This window comes from Chinchilla lanigera, unplaced genomic scaffold (genome assembly GCF_000276665.1).
Source record: "Chinchilla lanigera isolate Chin_1 unplaced genomic scaffold, ChiLan1.0 scaffold00082, whole genome shotgun sequence".
NCBI lineage: Eukaryota > Metazoa > Chordata > Mammalia > Rodentia > Chinchillidae > Chinchilla > Chinchilla lanigera.
The window spans coordinates 9,224,586-9,245,679 of record NW_004955483.1 but is presented as its reverse complement, the minus strand read 5'-3'; the positions used below and the strand labels follow the sequence as shown (position 1 = coordinate 9,245,679).

At 40.5% G+C, this 21,094-nt stretch overlaps 2 protein-coding genes across 7 annotated transcripts in view; one reads left to right on the top strand and one right to left on the bottom strand.

Moving 5' to 3' along the window:
* Atxn1 (ataxin 1) overlaps positions 1-21,094 on the bottom strand; it is a 399,577-nt gene that overhangs the window by 313,774 nt on the left and 64,709 nt on the right. Inside the window, exon 3 of one of the 6 annotated variants that reach the window (XM_013503812.1) lies at positions 16,517-16,634. The exons of the other annotated variants lie outside the window; for them this stretch is intronic. The gene's annotated coding sequence lies outside the window, so the exon portion shown is untranslated. The remainder of the gene's footprint in view (positions 1-16,516; positions 16,635-21,094) is intronic. 6 annotated transcript variants of the gene reach the window in all.
* The window catches only part of LOC106146531 (translation initiation factor IF-2), a gene marked incomplete at its 3' end in the record, with an annotated part of 215,984 nt that overhangs the window by 131,194 nt on the left and 63,696 nt on the right, over positions 1-21,094 (top strand).

Sequence of the window (21,094 nt, the reverse complement as noted above, 5' to 3'; positions counted from 1 at the left end):
ACATATTTATAAAACTACTAAAAGCCAAGTTATAGAAATAAAGTGATTTGAGGTTTTTGAAGGCAGTTATAGAAACAGAAACAAATGTTATTTTTAATCTCTGGATCACTGTAAACTGACAAGAAATGAATATGAATTTTACGGAGTAATGTATAATAACTCCTTCTGCCCCCTACAGCCACATGCCAACAACTCAGTTTTATATTTCATTTCATTGTTACATGTGGAACACATAATCCAGATTACAAACCTTCCTCATTAAAGCAAACTGACATTTTGATAGCATGACATCAGTAAGATAAAAGAAACCTTAAGCAGTAAGGATGATCAAATTTGCTTTTCCACAATACATTGCAAAGTTTTCGTCTTCTAAATAAGTGAGAAACAACATCTGAACACTTGTAAAATGGTACTGTAATTGCCTGAATGTCAGCTTACTGGTGGAGCAAGAAATTACACTTCCGGTGGAGAAAGGAATTCTCCCTTGCAGACAGTGAGAAATATCTGCAATGATCATGTGCTGAAGAAGTTTTCAGTCCTCTGGGAATCACCTGTTATCCCAGCACTGTGGAAGCCTGAGGCAGGAGATAGTAAATTTGACCCCAGCCTGGGCAACTTAGTATTAAGTGGGACCCCATCTCCAATTAAAAAATTTAAAATGGTCTGGGGATGTAGCTCAGTGCAAAGGCTGTAGGTTCAATCTCTAGGACTAAATAATGATAATAATAATAATAACAATAATAATAGTAAATAATGCTTCATCTAGGAAGAGAAGGTACATAGAAGTGGTACAAATATTTTGCAAAAAAAGAAAATAAGAGTACAGAAAAAACAGAACTTAAGAAGAGGAAAACCACGTTATACAGGAGAGGGTAGCAAGGAAAATTCTATAAAGAAAGTAGGCCTTAGGGGCCTAAGCGGATGGGAATTCTGAACTCTTAAATTTCTATTCCTAAAATGAAACTAATCAATTTGTTTCTGGAGTTAAAATGTATTCAGCAACTACTTTGTGTTAGGAAGCTCATAAAGATTATTTCTAAGCTTCCAAACAAATCTATAATGAGAGTCTGGTGATAACCGATTAAGAAGGGACCAAGAGCATCTATTAACCTTCCCTAGGGTCATTAGTTCCTACTGAACTTTAGTAAACCAAAATCACATTTGTATCAACACAAGAGTCTATCACACAGAAAATGACAGTCTTAATGAGAAAAGGCAAGGTCAGAATAATATATTTTGAAAATGAATATTGTTGAAGATGACAGAGGTTTGGATATCCCCAAACACAAGTCATATTCCCTCAACACGTAACTAAAATGTCAAACATGTCAAGAACTTAAGTACATGTCTATTCTGACTTCTAAAATCAGCATGAGGCCATGATTTCATTTTAAAACTAAGTTATTAAAATGGAGCCTTGTTTTAAAATATGGATTTGCCTCTGCAGAGCAACATTTCTCAGACTATGACTGGAGAACTTTATATGCTAAATTCATCACAGGATTCCTATGGGGCTGGGCTGTGGGGATTAGTGGTAGAGCACTTGCCTAGCATGTGCAAGGCCCTGGGTTCAAGCCTGAGCACTACAAAGAATAATAATAGAAAAAAAAAACAAAAACACCAGAAACCTCCCAGCTGTACCCCAGACCTACTTACATAAGCTCTTGGGGCCCAGGAATCTGAATTTCAAGCAGCTGCTTTTGCGCCCCAAAGGGAGACGGAGCCACACAATCAAGTTTTTGAGCCCATGGTCTGGCATTTCCTCTCCACCTGTTTCCTTCTTGCTTTCTCTGTTGCTAGAATGTGTCGTTGCCAATTTAAACAATTACTTTTCCACATCCTCCAAATGTTTTCTGTGTCACACTATATTAACTTTTTTAAAAAAAATACTGCTAAAACACTCAAATGACACCAAACCATTTTTATAACCCTTCTTTTACATCGAGCTCAAGTCAGTGAAATATGGCATCCAGTAATGCTTTGGAGTTTATGGAAGGCAGAACCACAGCCCCTCCAAAAACAGTCTTCCATCCAGACTCCTAGAACCTTGGGTACCTTCTGTGGGGCACAAGGAATATTATAGCTAGGACTGCAGTGAGGCTCTGCCAATGGAGAGGTTATTCTGGATTGTACAAGTGCACCTGATGAAATTCACAAGGGTGCTTGACAGCTGAAAGAAGGAAGTGTCTCAGGAAGACAGTCACCGTGCAAGACAGGCACAGATATGCAACACTGCTGGACTTCAAGGTGGAGGAAGCAACCATGAGCCAAAGGGTATGAATGACCTCTCAAAACTGGAAAAGGAAAGAAATGGATTCTCCTCTAGAAGCCTTCATGGAAATGCAGTCTGGTGGACACCTTGACTTACGTCTGAAGGGGGAGATCTGGGCTGGCTTTCTGACCTATACAATTAGAAGACAATATACACTGTGTGTGTGTGTGCATGCGTGCACATTTGTGTGTGTGTGTGTGTGTGTGCACATTTGTGTGTGTGTGTGTGTGTGGGGGTTCCCCCTAGTACTGGGGATTGAACAGGGCCTTTGCATTGAGTTAGATTTCCTACCCTTTTCTCCATTTTTCACTTTCACAGAGGCTCTTGCTAAGTCACTACATCACCTAGGCTGGGCTCAAACTTGTGATCTTCCTGTCTCAGCCTCCCAGAGTGCTGGGATAATAGCCATACACCACCACACCCAGCTCTTTGTGTTGCTTTAAGTCATCGAGTTTGTGACACACTGTTAAGTGGCAATGAGAAACTAGTACAGGTGCTCTGAAGAAAATACACACTCAGGTCAGCTCTAGCACAGAGGCCACAGCCCTGCAGCCTATACAGGTTTTGGTCTTACCAAATCCATAAAGACAGAATCCCAAGTCCTATTTGGTAGAAATGTCATACAGCCTCCAAAAGTCCATTCTCAAGCACTTCCGCCACCACATCTGCATCTCCCTCCCTCTCTCTACACTCAGCCCTGAAGCACGTTCCCCCATCGTCCATTGAGGCAGACGTATCACCTTGGCAACGAAGAAGAAGAGAGAGCCGAAGGCAAGCTTTCTCAACTCTAGCGCTACTGACACTTGAAGCAGATAATTCTTGGTTGTGGAAGACTGTCCTGTGCATGGCAGGACGTTCGGTAGCATCCTCGGCCTCGTCTCAATAGAAGGCAGTATTACCACACCCTCAACCAGGGCCATTTTCCCCCTGGGAGACATTTGGCAAAAATGTTTCCAGGTATTGCCAAATGTCCACTGGGGGCAAAACGGCGCTGGCTGAGATCCAAGAGTCTAATGCTTTTGCCATTTCTGATGCTGTCTCAGTCTCCGCCTAAAGAACGAAGAGTTTCACTGGGTGCACACAGGCTGAGTAGCCCTAGTCCAAAACATCCAGGACCACAAGCATTTCAGATTTCAGGGCTTTTTGGATTTTAGAATATTTGCATATTCTAAAAATAAATATTTATATATGGACATCTTGACACTGGGGCCCAAATCTAAACACAGAATTCATTTATGCTTCATGGACACCTTAGACATGTAGCCTCAAAGTAACTTTATACAATGGTTTTCATCATTTTGCCCATGATACAAAGTTTTGTGATATGAAGTGTTTCTACTTCTGATGGCATGCTCCTACTCAAAATCTTTCAAACTGGGGATCACTTCAGATTTTTCGATTAGGGATGTTCAGTGTATGTGCATGCATGTGTGTCCGGGTGAGTAGGCACGCACGAGTGTGTAGACACTCCTAATACGCAGCTGATCTCATTCAAACGAGTTTCCCAAGAATTCAGTTTATCTGCCATTTCAAAATCACTCTAAGCCAAAATTCAGCCACAGGCTTTTCCAAATGGTCCCTCTGCACTCATTCCCAGCCGCAGGAAATGAAACATGGCTGTTCCACAGCTCCCTGGGCCCGCTCCCTGCAAACAAGCTCTCCAGCCACACTTGTGCTATCAGAGCCTCCACAGAGAAGCCAGTGCTTGCTGATGTGACTGCTGCGAAAACTTGACACAGCTCACTGGAACTTTACTACCTCGGTGTCATTAATAAAAATCCTTTCAATCAGCACAGTGTAGACGAAACAGGCAGATGACCGACTGGGAGCCTGGCTCAGACGACAGAACAGATGTTTTGGAACCAGATCCTGGGAAAACGGCCACTGTCTTGGAGTAGATCATCACTACTAAAGAAACAGATAATTCCCTCAATGAATTCTATCCAAGAAAATGACTTAAAGATGGTAAAAGATCCTGTTTTGCATAGTTCCGAATTCTGCTCAGACTCTGAATTTCAATTTCAAAATGACAAGGCAGGAAAGCAGTCAAATGGAAACATTGTCTCCTGTTTTTACTGAAAGTTTCAACAGTTTCCAAGGTTAGATGTTAAATTCACAGGCCTCCAATTAGTGTAGTAGAAAGCTATAGCCCTGTGGAGCTCTGATCAGTGCACCGGAAGGTGGCTGCAAGAGCTGGAGATGTGTAACTTTGCAGAACTTTCTTCCAGGAATGTTAGCAGATGCATCCTGGCATCTCTTAGGAACCAATGGCTTTTTAACAGAACAACTTTACTTTGGCAATTAACCCTCCACGAACCACAGCCATATGGATTTATACCAAGACTTTATAGCTGCATATTTTTTCTCAGAGGCCTTTCTGCAGTCACACAACATTCTCGTAAAGTCTGAGAATAGCAGCACAATTCTGAAGAACGAAAGGCTGGCGTTCCTAGCCAGACACACTCATTTAGGGATTCGCCTCCTTTTCCTTTTCAGATACTTCATCATTCAAATGAAAGGTGGAGGGATTTTTGTGTAATGATACTGACTTTATGGCAAACAACCTATGGCATGGATGAGGGGGAAAAGAGAAAGAGTTTTCAGACAGAGGTGGGGATGACTCATATGTATTTAAAATTGAGGTGCAAGGCATTGCTGGGGGAAGAAGGCAGGAGTGAGACGCGGAGAAAAACATGTGCATCACTACACTACACATCGTCCATATGCAAAAAGAGTGAATTCCCAAGTGTTGCATTATGAATCAGCATCAGTGCAGGTAAACCCGGAGCCTGTGTCCCCAACCTGGCTTTCCTCACCAGGTCACTGTACGCATCACCAGAGTGATTTTTTTCTTTTTTCTTTTCTCTTTTTTTTCTTTTGGTACCAGGGATCAAACTCAGGACCTTGTGCTTGCCAGGCAGGCACTTGTGCCACTGAGCTACCTCCCTGGCCCTGGAGTGATGCATTAACACTGCACAGGTAAATGTGGGCGAGTTTGCAATTTGGTGAAAATACATACAAGCTAAGATTTCTAGAAGATGTTTTAGCAACCTACACTGGTCCCTTTCAACTGCAAGGGAATTCACTTAGCTAGATTGAGCTACAGGTTTGAAGTCCCCACTAGACTGAATATCCTACAACATTTTACCTGGAAAGTTATTCAGGTATATAACATACTTGTATAAAAATAATGCACAAAGTAGTACTTTATTTCAAAACCCACAATTGCCAGCATATGAAAACCAATTCTTGCCAGCCTTCGAATGTGTTTCATATGTCCTTTTAACTGTTAGAGAAATGCAAGCCTTTTTATTCCTTCCTTTACATTCGCTGAGTGCCTACTTTGCACAGGACCCAGAGGATGCATATGAATAAAATATGGTCACCGCACTCTCCACTCAGACCTGGGGATAATAAGTAGATAACGGCATGCTGGGGCTGTAAAAGAGGAAAACCATACAAGTGGCAAAATTGATATGTTCTTCTATAAAAAGAATATAAAGCTGGGTTTCTCATCTTGATTCCCAATTCACGAAGAATATTTATGATTGTGGTGAATGAAGGATTCCAGTATGACTATTTCTGGCTGGAACCATCTTCCCACTGGATCTAACTACAAAATCGACCTCTGTTCTAGAACGTTCAGCTGACAGAGGAAAGTTCTACATCAGCACCAATAACTGATTTTCTTCTAACCTATGACAAGATTTGGGATATTACTGTGTTCATTTTCTCCTGTGCTCACGTCATCTTCTACATCTTGGAACCTTTCTGATCTGAGTGTTTATCTCATTTTGTTACTTTATTTTCACTTACTAGTGAACGATTTGCGGCTACCATGTGCAAAGCACTATGGGAAATGTAAAAAAGGAACAAGAGGTTGTCCTTGTCCTGAGAGGAGCTTTGCAACCTTAGCCAGGCAGACAAACATATAAACAAACAATACAGTGTGAACCAAGGGGAATGTGGTTGTGCGCGGTGCCGCGCTGACAAGCAATGAAGTTAAACCGGCAAGCAGAGAGCTCCACACTGGAACACGGTCCTCAATTATGTGTGCTCTGGAGGAGGGGCTTTTTCTATTTTTACATTCCCCCTCCCCAGAATCAGTGTGATTTGAAAACCTCACCTACATAACAGAACAAGGAGGCATGTAAAGCTTAACCATGTTATTTTTTCAAACATCAAACATGCTACTACTGTGTTTGATTTTTAATATATCAATGACATTATTTTTTCCATCCTTGGCTTATTTTCTGTCTGTCTGCTCATCCTTAATAAAGTCAGGGCTGGGTTTTAGTCATTCCTCCTCAAAGAGATGTGGATACCAAACCTGCTTAGTAAGGTCCATTGTTTTCCCAAATCCTCTTCATTTTACCCCCATTTTACTTCTATCTTTGCTTCATTCATAGCAGTGAAGAGTCGACACTATTTGCAGGGGAGTCTGTTGAAGGTGATTCTTCGTGTGAATTTAATATATTTGTCCTTTCAATTCCATTTGAAGCAGCTAAATATGCACCTACATTTCTCTTTCACTATTATGACTAATTGTGAATGTAAGTAAGCAAAAGACACTTGATGAGATTCAGGTATAATTGTTCACAACTTTCTATTACTGTACTTAATTCATTCTGTTTTTGTCAATCATCATACCCTATTGTCTGTATTTACAGTGCACTTTAAATTGACAGTGAGATTTTTAAAAATTAAGTGGTTGTCTGAAAAGTATTGGGTATGCTTGAAGGGGATTTTTTTTTTTTTTCCTCACAACTTTTATCAGCGGCTGTATGCCTACGAAGATCTGCTGCTGTAGCCAAAATTCTAGCAATAATTTCAGTCCTATCTTTCTTTTGACATTCAATTTTAACAACAGAAAAAAAGGGGTCTTCCTTTTTGAATTGAATTATTTTAATTTTGCCAGTCAGAAATGATGGGAATAAAATTGATGGATTGTTGTACTGGGGTAAAAGTGCAGGTTAATTGTGTGATGGCAAAGATTCAAAAGAAATAGATATAATGCCAATGTGTGAAGTACTTTCGGGATTTTCACTGACATCCTTACTTCTCCACAATCCGACCTCTTGTGCACCCAATTGAATTTCTTTTGATTTTGAGACAATGTGCACATTTCTTTCAGTATGAAACTCTTAACTATTAAATATCTCCAGCTATTTAGGTACATCTTATTTCAAATTCTCACTACCAGTGCCATATATTCTACTGTACCAATGGCTATCATTTTCTTTCTATCTTATCTGGGCTTCTAAGCCAAAACGTCACTTTCTTCTTTACAGATGGTTTGATATGCTATGCTCACAGAGAACCTGGCTTTCTTTGGGCTGATGTACTTTCCTAGCTAAAAATGGGAAACCAGAGACAGAAACTTGAGGAACGGAGGGGGGAAATTCAGATAAATGTTTACAGAATACTTTTATTAATTATTTTTCTGAGAGATCTATCTAAATATCAGCAAACTAGTAGTTTTCTGATTCAAATATATGTACATGTCACTATTTAATTCCCAAAAACTTCTAAGGAAGTTCAAGCTACCAAAAGGAAGTGAGAGAAGGAAGAAAAGAAGGAAAGAGGAAAAGACGGATGGAAAGTTGGGAAGAAAAGAAAAAGGGACAGAAGAAAAGGAAAAACAGAGAAAGGCTGTAAGGGAATATCTTACAGTCAGTCTCTCTGTGGGAGGTTAAGTTCAAAAGTTTAGCAAAAGTCCAATATTGTCCAAATTAACTTTGAAAACTCCCTTGGCTTTCTAATAAAAGACTGCACACATGATTTTGTGAACACAACTCTTTATAGCAACTTTCATGTACACTGAAGTCTCAGAACTAGTAAGACTACTGAGAAGACGTGTACATGTACATTCAAACCATTTCTCTATTGTAATGAAATACTAGGAGCTGGCCGTGGTGGTGCACATCTGTAACCCCTGCACTCTGGGAGGCTGAGGCAGGAGGATTGCAAGATTGAGCTCAGGCTGGGCAACTTAGTCACTTAGGAAGGCTCTCTCAAAATAAAAAGTACAATAGTGGCTGGAGTTGTAGCTTAATGTTACAGAAAAAGTATTCTTACAGAATACTTTTATTAATTAATTTTCTGAGAGATTTATCTAGATATCAGCAAACTAGTAGTAGCCAAAGGAAGGCTCAGGCTGTAGCCCACTCCCTGCTCTGTACCTGGGCTTCCCAAGCAGGAGCAGCTCTGGAACTGGCCCAGCTGGTGGGTGGAGGGTGAGGGCGGAGCCAAAGGAAGTTGTGGGGCAACCTGACTACGTCAACTTCTGCTGCTTCTAAACCCCAGAAGGGCCCACCAGGCCGAAACATCACCTTCTGCACCTTCCTTTCCTTTACTGTCTCCTTTATCCACAATGTTCTGGATTCCAAAGTAACTCCTCATCCTTTGTGCTTTTCAGCTCCTTCTGCTAAAAGGAGGAACAAATCAGGACAGAAGTGTAGCTCATTCAAGGGGAGAAGGACCCAGGGCAGCTCTGATGTTGGGCTGGGGTCTCATCCAAGAGACCCCAGGGGCACAGGCTCCAGAAAGTATGGAAAGCTGGTTGCTGTCCTGCGCTCCAGTGGGCTTACAACTTCAAGTGAAATAACTGCAATTGATGCATATTATTCACTATTATTTATGAGGCAGCCTGTCAGCCACATAATTCTTCAACAGCCAGAAGAAAGCCTAAGAGTATTGCCATGAATGTGGAACAGGGAATGTGCCAAAGGATGCTTTTTTTCCCTTTACAACTGAACGGATGTGTGCCTAAAGGAACAATCCATTTCATTATTTAGGAAGCGCAATATTCCATCATTCATCATTTTTGAAGGAATGGCTGGAATTATTTCACAAATGAGAGGCTAGCTTTTAGAGATGGAGTGTTTACATAAAAATTTTTAAATTAAATTATGGTTGAGCTAGGGGACAAAAAAATGTGTAAGCGGAAAAGATACAGAATTTAGGGGCTATGTAACATATCCCAAAGGAAAGAGACGACACTGGCTTTATTTCTCCTCCTGCCTGGACAGGGCACCAACTGGATCCTTTTCTGTGTATTTTATTGTTATTGTCAGTCCGGACTCCTGGGCCTCTCAGCTGGACGTTTTGGAAGGAAAGGTGCCACTGAGGACAAGAAAACAAGAATCTGTGTCAATCAACAATGCCCTGATGTGAGCCAGGCAGTCCCGCTGTACAGGCTCTGCTGTAATTCTATCCTAAGAAACCAGGGTACACGACCAAAGCTGCATTAAGTGGTGCAGGGTAGGATGACGCGGTGGGGTCACGTGACAGGCTCCCCTCTCCAAAGCTGTCACTGTCAGTAGTATTTAGAGGAAAGGAAAAAAAAAAAAAAGTTGTAGCAAGTGTAGTGTGCACACGGAGGAACACCGAGTAAGAGCCAATTAGGACGACAATTTGGCACTCCCTCCTCATGCATATGAAAAACGGGCTCCGCCATCAATGAGCAATAATGCGCGGGGTTTGTGGGAACACGCGCTTCAATACATCAAAGATGCCGCTGCACACCTCTGTCCTTTTTATTACCATTAGCTCACTCTTGTCTGGACGAAAAGAGCTCAGTGAATCAATTGCTTCTGTTGAGCTGTTTATATATTTTTCAAATCCTGATTAGGCCATTAGTCACCCAGCATATTGCACAGTAAACTAGAGTGACTGTAATTATGCAACTTCCCAAGCACATACAGAGAGCGTTCGCAGGGAGGCCGCAGTGCCAGCTAAATGTGCGACGGAGATTATTTGTCAGCAATTTTAAGAGCTGCGCACTTAAATGCCAAGGGAAATATATGTGTGGCAGATAGAAAAGTTGGTGGGGGAGGGGACGAGGGCGTAATGTTTACTCTTCCCAACAGAGCAGCGCCCCGAAAATGGGAGTTATGCTGTGCAACCAGTAACTCCAGTCTGCCAGCTGTCCCTGTCACCTTTCCCCCTCCACTGTAACTGCTGGAAGAGTCTGGATATAAGGCAGCAGTCAAAGGGAAAGCTCCAGAACCAAATCCTGACCTCAGTCTCAGCAGCTGTTCTCGTCCAGAACTCTCCCCACCCGCCAATGCCCGACAGTGTCTACACCAAAAGACAGTGTTGGATCTGGCATGAAGAATTTCCCTTCTTGCTGCTGGTCTTGTTTTTCACCGCTAAGATCAAGACAATCATAGCATTTATGGATTTGAGGATTTCCCATCTGAAGTTACAGAAAAAAAAAGAAAGAAGCCCGTGGATGTGGCATTGATTTTCTTTCATCAGGATCCCAGGCACCCCCCGAGACACACACACACACACACACACACACACACCCTGATAAACCAATGACAAACACAGCTGAGGTAATTCTAAAGATACTTGGTAAGGAATCGGCTTCTTGAAACCTCCCAGCAGGAAAATGAGAAACGATGGACCACGAGGAAGGCCTCAAAGTCCTTGCATTTACTGCACAAGGAATAATATAGGCAGGAACCTTCCTCCGAGTGTGTTAGAGTATTTTTCACTCCTTTCAGAAGGAGTGTTCCTTCTCACTCGGTTAATCCTCCCTTTCCTAGTCCTACTCATACACTTTGCCTGTGTTTATTTTTTGAGTTATATATTTCAGCTGAACTTGAAGTGACAGTTATTTTTAAGAGGCTGCCAATGTGAGGCAGGAGGAACCTCAGAAACCTGGCTTCCAGTTGCTCTGGAACAAGGAACTTTGACAGCCAAAACCAACCAGAAAGTTGATGAGAACCAGGTTTCCAAAACACTCAAGGGAAGGTATCCTTTGCTGGCTTCTTCTGGCCATTAAAGAAAAAAAGGTTACTTACCAAAGAGGAGCCCTTTTGTAATATGGCCAATGACTTCTTCGTGTGTTTAGTGTGCAAATCTAGGTGTCCCTATGTCAGTCCAGCTCTAAAGTAAGAGCTAGCTATCATCACCTTGGACTACGATAGGAGAGGAGAGGAAAGGAGAGAAGGAAAGACTAGGGGAGAGAGAGGAGGGGAGAGAGAGAGAAAGACAGAGAGGGAGGGAGAGAGAAATGGGCTGGCAAACAAAGGCATCCAGTGAAGCTGCTCTATAAGTCAACAGCCTGAGCTCCTGCACTGACTGATTTCCAAAACTAACTGGTTCTTAGGATCAGGAGGGCAGTTTCTTAACATCAGTGCCTTTAAGGTTATTTCAGCTTTCCACCTCTCTTAACTAGCCTACAGGAACTTCTGACATAGCGCCCTCTTTTTTTTTTTTATTAACTTTATTGGTACAATTTAGATATGCGTAAAGATCACATCATCATAGGCAATTTGTACCCGTACATGATATATCTTAGTTCCTCTTCCCTGTCTTCACCCTTCCTCCCTCCTTATTTACAAATCTTTGTTTCCATTTTATCCTTTTTTTCTTTTCCCTTCCACCCCCATCCCCCAGTTCCCCTTCCCTTTTGAACAATTAACACTCTCTTTAATAGTCACAAGACATAGAGGTTCAGGAAAACAATTTCTCATTCCTCATTAGAAAGCTGCAGACCCAAGACCTTTGTCTTCTGTATTTTGAAGATTATATTCAAGGGGCCTGGGGGGTGCTACCTGATAGTGTTTCAGACAGACAGACAGACGGACAGACAGACATGCTTGAATTTAGGCTCGGGACAAACAAACCTTTCACAGGAGTCCTTAAAAACAGACAGGGTTCTGTCTGAATTTTTGAACCCTGTTCTAGTACAAACATGCTTGGCCCCCAGTGCCAGAGGGTTAACCAGAGTTCTCTCCTTGGCCAATGGCTAGGCTGCTACCATGGCTATTGCCACTTGGAGATGACTGCAACTTTCTTCCTCTGCTGCCATCTCTTTCCCCGGGGATGTTATCGGTGCCCAAGCTGCAGGAGCCGGGGCTGTGCATCTGAGTGCCAGGGAGCTGTCAACACCTCTGGCCATGGCATGGCTCACAGTTCTTCTGCTGGCCTCTGCGCTGGTCTGGCATGATGACAGAAAACGGGCACTTTGTCCATTATTTGTCTTCAGCAGCAGGACATAGAGCTGACAAATCCAGCCAAGGATTATAGCTTAAAGGTGAAGGGCTATCTGGAAGTTGCTCCCGAACTTCAGAGGCTTTTGTTACTTTTTCTCCCTCAGTTTCCTCAAGGGAGAGGTGTAGAAATAAAGACATTTTGAAACCCTCATTTCTGTTTCTCTGGAAACATCTGAGACTTGTCTGACAGACGCAAGCCCTTGGAGGTGATCAAGTCAATAAGTCTGCTCTCGTTTTAAATTGTCCTTAGTGGATTCCTTATGGGACAAGCCAATACCTTACTAGATTGCTTCCCGCTGATCAAGGATTACTTTCTCTAGGGATTCATTGAGACTTAAGAGTCAGAAGGGATCCTTAAGATTGTTTGCTGCAGTGGTTCTGTGAAACGAAACTATCTTGTGGCTATTCATAGGCAGGTGAATCTTCTCTCTCCAAAATGCTTAGGATCGAATGTGTTTTGGATTTGGGATTTTTTCGTATTTGTAATATTTGCATATACATAATACCTTGGGGATGGGACCCACATCTAAACATGAAATTCATTTATGTTTCACTTACACCCTATACATAGAGCCTGAGAGTCATTTTCTACAATATTTCTAGTGCATCTCTGTTCTGACTGTGACCTGGCACATTCAAGTGTAGGATTCTCCACTCGTGGTGTTATGTCTGTGCTCAAAAAGTTTCAGATTTTGGGCTTGGGGATTTAGGCATTTTCAGGCTGTACAAATTCCCAGTTCTCAACCCAACCCTAGTCTAGCCCCAGCCCTGGGCCTACTCAGTAGAAGCTTGTTGGGAGACCTAGAACTCTCCAGGGTTCTCTTAGACCACATCTAAAAACCACTGGTATAACTCAACTTCCTCATCTTTCTAAGGCCTGGGGAACTTAGATTCCTTGCCAAAGGCCACCCAACAGTTGTTGATAGGCCTGACACTTCAACACAGGTCTCTGTGTGCAGAGCAATGACATTCCTTATCTATGCTTACTACTTAGCATTTGGTAAAACCCCAACCATTTAATCTCTCCTAACAGAGATAATGTATTCTTAATGAATATATAATTCAATTTCCTTGAATTTAGCATACAACCTACAAAATTTCAGAATCTTATTAGCAAGTTAAGTGTCTCCTTTTTAAAATTAGGAGTGTTTTTAAAGAATTAAAGAGTCTTCATTAATTCACCTTCGTATTCTAAAAGTGATACAGACATCCTGGGACACACAAATGGAAAGCACAATTCAATGTCGTTTTCCACAGAAAAACCACAGATATGGTCAACAGACAAGCATTTGTTAATTTCTACAACCAGCCAGCACATGCACACACACACTTTAACTCCTGGCTCCAGGAATAATTACCTTTTACTTCATCTATGGGAGAGAAGTTAACTGCCTTCACTGTTATACCAGACAAATATGTAAGCATGTTGTAAATTTTTCCAACTAATAGTTTTCCACTTGATCATTACTGCCAGTTATATATTGGCTTGTAATGCATAATGATAGCAAACTAATAGCACACATCTTGCTGAAAGAAGGCTTCGGCCAAATGACATTGGTATCTGCATCGCCACCCGCCTACTGTTCAGATTGAGTGGAGTGCGGGGCTTTGGGTTTTCCCTGTCTGGAGAGGAGCAGAGGATGAGTAACTAGTTGGGGCACCTTAGGTGGTTCCCCCACCCACAGACCATGAGGCATCTTGCACATTTTGAAAGGAATACACAATATTGAGGCTACACCCACACCACCAAAAAAGAAAAAAGCTTTTAAAGTCTATTTCTTACATAAAAGCGAGCAGTACTCCTGTTAGACTCTGAAGAAGAGAATACCATTCAATTTTTTTTTTCTTTTTATTGACAAGGCATATCAGGGAACTCTACTTCATTAATTCTAATTTATATAGCTCACGTTAAATGTTTACAAGTAATATCAAAGGAGTTAGGATCTACATTGAATCGAACGAAGGAACAGAAGAACCAATTATTACTCAATCTTTGAACTGTAAAAGATGAAACATTGTCTTAGCATTATTAAGCTCTTAAATAAAAAAATATAACTTCACAAAGTAAAAATATTTTATTTTTCAATTAATTCCTTTGAAAGCAGGAATCATTGACTTTAGCTCTACTGGTATATTTATTTACTATCTCTGTTGTACATACAAACTTTTAAAACTGTAATATTTCCAGAGCTAGAGATTCTAGGTAATATATAGTTAATGTGATTTGATACTTAAAAGTATTTTTGATAATTAAAACTTAACTTAGAATTTCCTCAATTGAAATTTCATATTTTTGCAGACTCTTCGATACATGCGTGTAATTCACAAAAATGCAAATTCAAAAATAGCTGTTCAGTTTGTATTGACTTTTAGCTTCTTGACACTGTATCTTGCAGGGCATGACAGCACAGACAATAATGTTTTCAGTAATATGATGTTACCCAGATTATATATAATCATCCTAAAACACATAACACAGAGTCTGAAATTTAGAAGCCATATGGGACTCTGAAATATCCCATGTCTCTCTGAGCTCCCAACACCCCCAGAGAAACTTTTCCTTCTGAAGTAGTACCTACAAAAGTCTGAAAAACTGAGGACATTTCAAATCTGGTAATGCACCATGAATTAGTGAATTATCTTAGCAGTAGTTCTAATTAAATGAGAAAGGCACCCATCCAATGTTCCAACAGAGAGCCAAAGTTTCTGATTGTATAATTATTCACCGCTTAGGGGTCCACCTCAAAGATATGCTACATACGGACATTATGAGGACTATGTTGCAAAGAGATATTTATATAGAAGGAATTATTCAGGACATGCAGACTTCCCTAAAATAAAGATTGTGGCCACCAGGATCACTCAATATTAAACTCCAGGTTAGACACAGAAAGGATGAAATAATATGTTCATACAGGGAGCCAATTTTTCCATCCATAACAAGCAAGAAATCTGCAGGGTATTTCAAGGCAAGTTGTACAAATAAAGTACAACCTCGCCACACATTTTTTTAAAAACACAGTTTATTTAAAGATATAAATGAAGTCAATCAAATAAACAAGAAATATCTACTGAGAACCTCTCTGTGACCAAGATGATATCTCTAAGTCCCATGAACTTTCAGCATATTTAGAAAATCATTTCAATTTATAAAGTAGTTCAATAAATAATGTAGCCTTTCAAAACATAAGAGGTGCTGTAATTCCATCCAGTCTCTACAGTAACACTACAAACCTTGGGTGGAATTACAGTCTTAGTGTGAACAATCAGGGTGCGTTACTCTGCATGCTGGGAGAATCCATGATGAACTCAACTTCTAAAATAATAAGCACCAAGCTATTGGCATGTAATTACAGCCAGGAAGCCAAGCAGCCTGCTGCCTAGTATATAAGAAATGTTCAACTGAAAGTACCATCTCAATGTATAGTCACTAAACTTGTTTAGTAGACCTGAAAAACTTCCCCCTCTCCTAAATTAAACTACCATAACTACGTCTACCTCATAGGTGTGACATTTAGATTGAGTGATGACAAAATTTTCTGGATGTTACCAGTAAAGTTTAGAACCTTCTAAGGCAACTGCATGTAACTAAAACTTAACTCTGAAACAAGAAATATATTAAGAAACAACAAAAAAATCATGTTCAAGAGCATTATGAAACTCCTGGCATTTCTTCTGATATTGTAGGAATAGTCTAGCATTTATTAAAATGAAACAAAAGCAAAATGTCTAGGTCAGAGGAAAAAAATAAAGATTTATCTAGAGTGATTAAAGTCAAGGCTGTTATAGAAAACTGAACTTAGAAACAGAGTTGGAATTTCTCTGGGAAAACAAAATACAATGCCACAATGAATCAGCATTTTTCTATAAACAGCCTGAAATAAAGAAAGCAACGCACACACACACACCACCACCATCACCAAAGACACAAACATCATAAGAAATGAAGATAAAAAGGCATACAAGTTTAACCTAGATATTTCAAGTTAGAACTGGCATGGCTTGCATGGTCTTTTCATGCCTTTATCATACCTAACTCTATTTGATACTTAACAGAGGTCCCCAAAGCTCTATAAAACCATTATTGTTACCCTGGCAACCAAACATCCTCTTTCTGTCTCTCTTTCTCTCTCTGTCTCTCTCTCTGTCTCTCTCTGTCTCTCTCTGTCACACACACTCCCCTATCTCTGCCAGCAATTCTCACCAATATAAGGCATATAGAAATTGTACTCACATGGCCACCTTTAATACCATCATGTTTCTGTTCCATGTAAAAGTATGGGACAGTCCCAAGAAAACTGAGGTCATCCAGGGATCTTCTGTGGATTATGTGTCACTGAGTTCCTGTATAACTGAAAGTTGAGAACTTCCTATTAACATCAGCTCTTCAGTTTACTTCCAAGCTGCAGGGATTTTTGTACACTGTATCAGAGCAGCCAGTAAAAGTAAAAACTAAGCAGGTAGCAGGCACTAGGTGAAAACAGTGCTTATGAATTTCCGTGACTATGAGACACATCATCTGGTGTATTTCCTTACAAAACCTGGTTAAACAAATGGGCAAATGCAGTGCTTGTCTCAGGGCCCATTTCTCCCTACAACTTTAGAGTATAACTAAGTAAAGTGATAATTTTTGGAATAGCTTTGAGGTCACAGATAGAAGAAACAGACAGGGTCCTTGGGTCAGCTCCAGAGGCAAGTCGGCCCTGGAAAACCAGCTGGACTGAACAGTTTGAGGGTTCCCTAATTGAGGGTCTCTTAACTCAGTGGCACCCGCAACTTGGGCCTTCTCCACAGAGCAATTAAATTCTGAATGGGTAGGAAAACGCCGACTTACAATGCAGATTGGGTGATTTTTCACAAACTGCAACATCTTGTTAGTGGAATATAGCCAGCCCCACTCAACATAATGCTGTAAACCAAAACCATAAGGGGGACAGAGAACACAGGGACTTCTTCCTACATCTACTTTCCACAAAATCTTCAGTGTGACATTCATTTTGCTTTCTTCCTCATTTACTCTTGTAAGTGAGGCTACCTCTACTGTGGAGCCATTTCACCACCAATAAACTACCTCACAAAATCAAGTTTTGAGTCTTCAGATTCTCACTTCTGCTATTCCTGACAACCACAAAAAATGGATAGACATCTCTCCCATTTTTCTAAGCTTTCACTGAAAGAAAGAAGGGAAACAGGTCCATCAGGACATAAGCGTGTGTGTCTACAGGTGCACATGCATGTGCATGTGTGTGTTGCATATTTTACATATCTGTATGCATGGACTCTGTATATAAATCTGTGAAGTACATATAAATGTGATATGTATATTGTGTGTATATGTGCATCAGATATGTATGTAGGTACTGTGTGTATGTGTATACTGGGTGTGTTTTATATATAGTATACATTGCACATATATTGTACAGCTGTACACTGTGTGTATATTGTGTATGTGTCTTGTGTATCTTTTGTATGTGTATATTATATATGTGCACTGGATGTATAGGTGTATATCACAGGCCTGTATGTAACTTGTATGTATGCAGCAGATGTGTTTGTGTGTATTGTGTGGATGTGTGTTTCTAAATAGTATATGTAATGCATGGTGTATATATTGTATATGTACATGTGTACTGACTGCATACTATATGTATGTGAGTCTGGCATGTGTTTTCTGTGCATGTTGTGTTGTGAGGGTTGTGTGTGTGTGTGTATGTGGGTGTGGGTGGGTTTAGACACACTACCTCTTCTATATGCAGCTGGAATTTCCCGTCTGGCCCATCCTAGAACAAGACAATGCTCACTCTTCAGGTTGGAGCCTGTGAGTCAAACACTGTTTTGGGACTGCAAAGCTTGAATCAGCTTGAGTCACAAGGAAAGCAAATTTAGAGCCTAGGGCTATTCTGTTATAAATGGAAAAGAAGGAGCTTGTTACATTTAAATTTTTATTTTCAACTGACAAATAGTAACTGTATATGTTCATGGAGTTTAATGAGATGCCTTGATCTATGTATATATCGTGACTATATCAGACTAATTAATTTTTCCATAACTTCACATACTTATTCTTTGTAGTAGAGAATGCTTAAAATCTATTCTGTTAGGAAATCTTGAAATGCGTACTTATTATAAACCATGGTTAATTCTTAATAATAATAACCATACTGTGCAATCGGTCTGGAAAAGTTATTCTTCCTAACTGAAACTTTGTTCCCTTTGGTAGACTAAAGCTGGCTCCTGCTGGCATTTAAATTTTTTTAACAACTTTCTCATTCGTTTCTTCACCTGCAATTTTTACCCACTTTAAGAAGAGGAAGATAAAAGAAACGAAAATGCAACTATTTGGGATTCCTAAGGGAAGACTGAAGAATCCAGTTGGTTTGGTTTCATTTTTCCTCAAAGTGTTGTCCATGCTCTGACTGGGTAAACTAGGAGGAAGGCAACAATCATGATGAGTTGATTTTAGGATTCTCGGCACTGGATTCTACCAGTAGCTTGTCTTTCTTTTTTTTTTTTTGGTTTTTCTCCGGTACTGGGAACCGAACTCACGACCTTGTGCTTGGCAGGCAGGCACTTTTGCAGCTGAGCTAAATCCCCAGCCCCTGCTTGTCTTTCTCTAGTCTGTCTGACCCAATATTAATCTGCCTCCACTTGGAAACTGGAACTTCTGTGATATGCATGCACATTTCCAAAGAAATTAACCTCAAAGTTCTCCTGCAGGTTTCATACCTCTCCTCCAGCAGTTCCCTACTCTCCGCAGGTAATTAACCTCCGGGAGGACTTAGCACACTGAGAGTATTAGGCGCTCCTACAAATGGATGGTAAGTTAAAAATCAGGGGAGAGGATAATTGCAAAATATATTTCCAGGCTCACTGGCAAATATATTTCCATTTCTTGAAGAAAGTACACACAAGTTTTCAGGAACATATGAATCACTGAATTGTAGCACTGGCAGGCGCCTCAGAAAATAAAATCATGTGATCTCATCTTCTACTAATAATGAGAAAATGGAGGTAGGAAGAGAGAGGGCAACTTGGTGAGTCACAGTTATTCAGCCAGCACAAACTTAGCCGATGCTGCCCAAAGTGAATTCTGACAGCGCCACTGGGCACATGCGCTGTCGTCCACGGGCTCCTCATCAGAACTGTGTTGGTCCGCTGTCCTCTATACCCGCTGTCCTCACATCACCTGACTGCATTTTAGGGAACGATTACAAAATGATGACTATGCTCTGAAAACTGAGAATGAGACAAAGAGGAAAAGGGAGATGAGAAGAGAGACAGGAGGAGAGTCAACAAACAGCTCCTTGTAGTGCCTGCAATCACTACCTTTTGTTTATTCATTTATTTTTATTTATTTTGCAGTGCTGGGGATGGAACCTAGGGCTTCACTGATGCTAGGCAAATGCTTTGCCCCTGAGCTGCAGCCCCAGCCCATTTTGATTATGTTTAAATGGGTGATGAAATAACAGGATCCAGCCTTTATGTACTCTATATAGGCAAGGGTGGCTTTCTGTTGGAATTTCACTGTCAGTGTCAGTGAAATGCCTGTGGAACCAGGTCCCAAACCATCAACTGCTTCTCTTATCACAGTCACCATCACAGGACAGTGGCAAAGTCCCTTGAGGGTAGAACCTTTGTCTTGTTCACTACTGTAGTCCCTAAACCTACAAAATATATAAAACAAACTAAGTAAATTTTACTGAAAGACTGAATAACAATTCCTGCTAGGAATGAAGAAGAAAGATGCACAGTTTGGCATTGGAGATGCCCTATGATAATTTTCTATAAAGTAAAAAATTAATATTCTTTTACAAGTTAAAAGAATATTAATAGATAATTTTTGCATCTATAAAAGGTAACGCATATTAGAAATGTAAAGCACTTATTAAGCAGTTGCTATTGGTTTTGTCTACTAAGTGGGTACCATGAGTTAATAAGCCAACAGAATTCCTGAGTTACAAAGCATTTAGAGCCTGAAGCACAAAGTCAAGAAAGCATGTTAAAGGGTGGTAAATAAATAACCTGTGAGAAGATACCCTGAACAAATAAAACAAACAAATGTAGTTGGGCTAGTGTATAAATGGAAGCTCTAGGCACTGTGTGAAACATAGAATGGAAGAGGTCACTGGTGCACCATGGGCTGAGTGCTTGTCTTCCTCCAAAATTCCCATGTTGAATCCGAACTCACACAGTGCTGGCATTAGGAAGTGTGGCTGGTGGGAAATGATTAGGTCAGGAGGGGAGCTACTAGCAAATGGGATTGGTGCCCTTGTAACGGAGGCCCTAGGAGGCTGCTTTGTACGTTCTGTCTTATAAGGACACACTGAGAAGTCACCACCTATGAGTGAGGAGTCACCATCTAGGGTGAGTCCTCATCTGACACCAAGTCTGCTGGTACCTTGATATTGGATTTCCATCCTTAGGAACTGGGAAAAATAATGTCTCTATAAAATCTACCTACTCTATGGTATTATGTCATAGCAGCCTAATTAGAGAAGATGACATATCCTCTTAATGAGTTCTGCATAGTTTATGATTGTAGTTTACAACTGGTGCTTTCATAATCACTAAAATCAACATTTCTGTTGGTGCTTTTAAATTCAAATCTCTATCTTAGCAGTTATATCACAGTCACAAATTAAATGGCTAACTCAGGTCATTTACTAGCTGCATAATGAAGTAGAATTATAAATCACATTAAGTATAAGTAGTGTTATGGTTTATGTCTAGATGTTCCCTCCCCAAAGCCTCATGTGGTCATAGGTGGGGCTTTTTTTTGAGATGGCTGAATCTAAAGTGTGTGATTGATTCA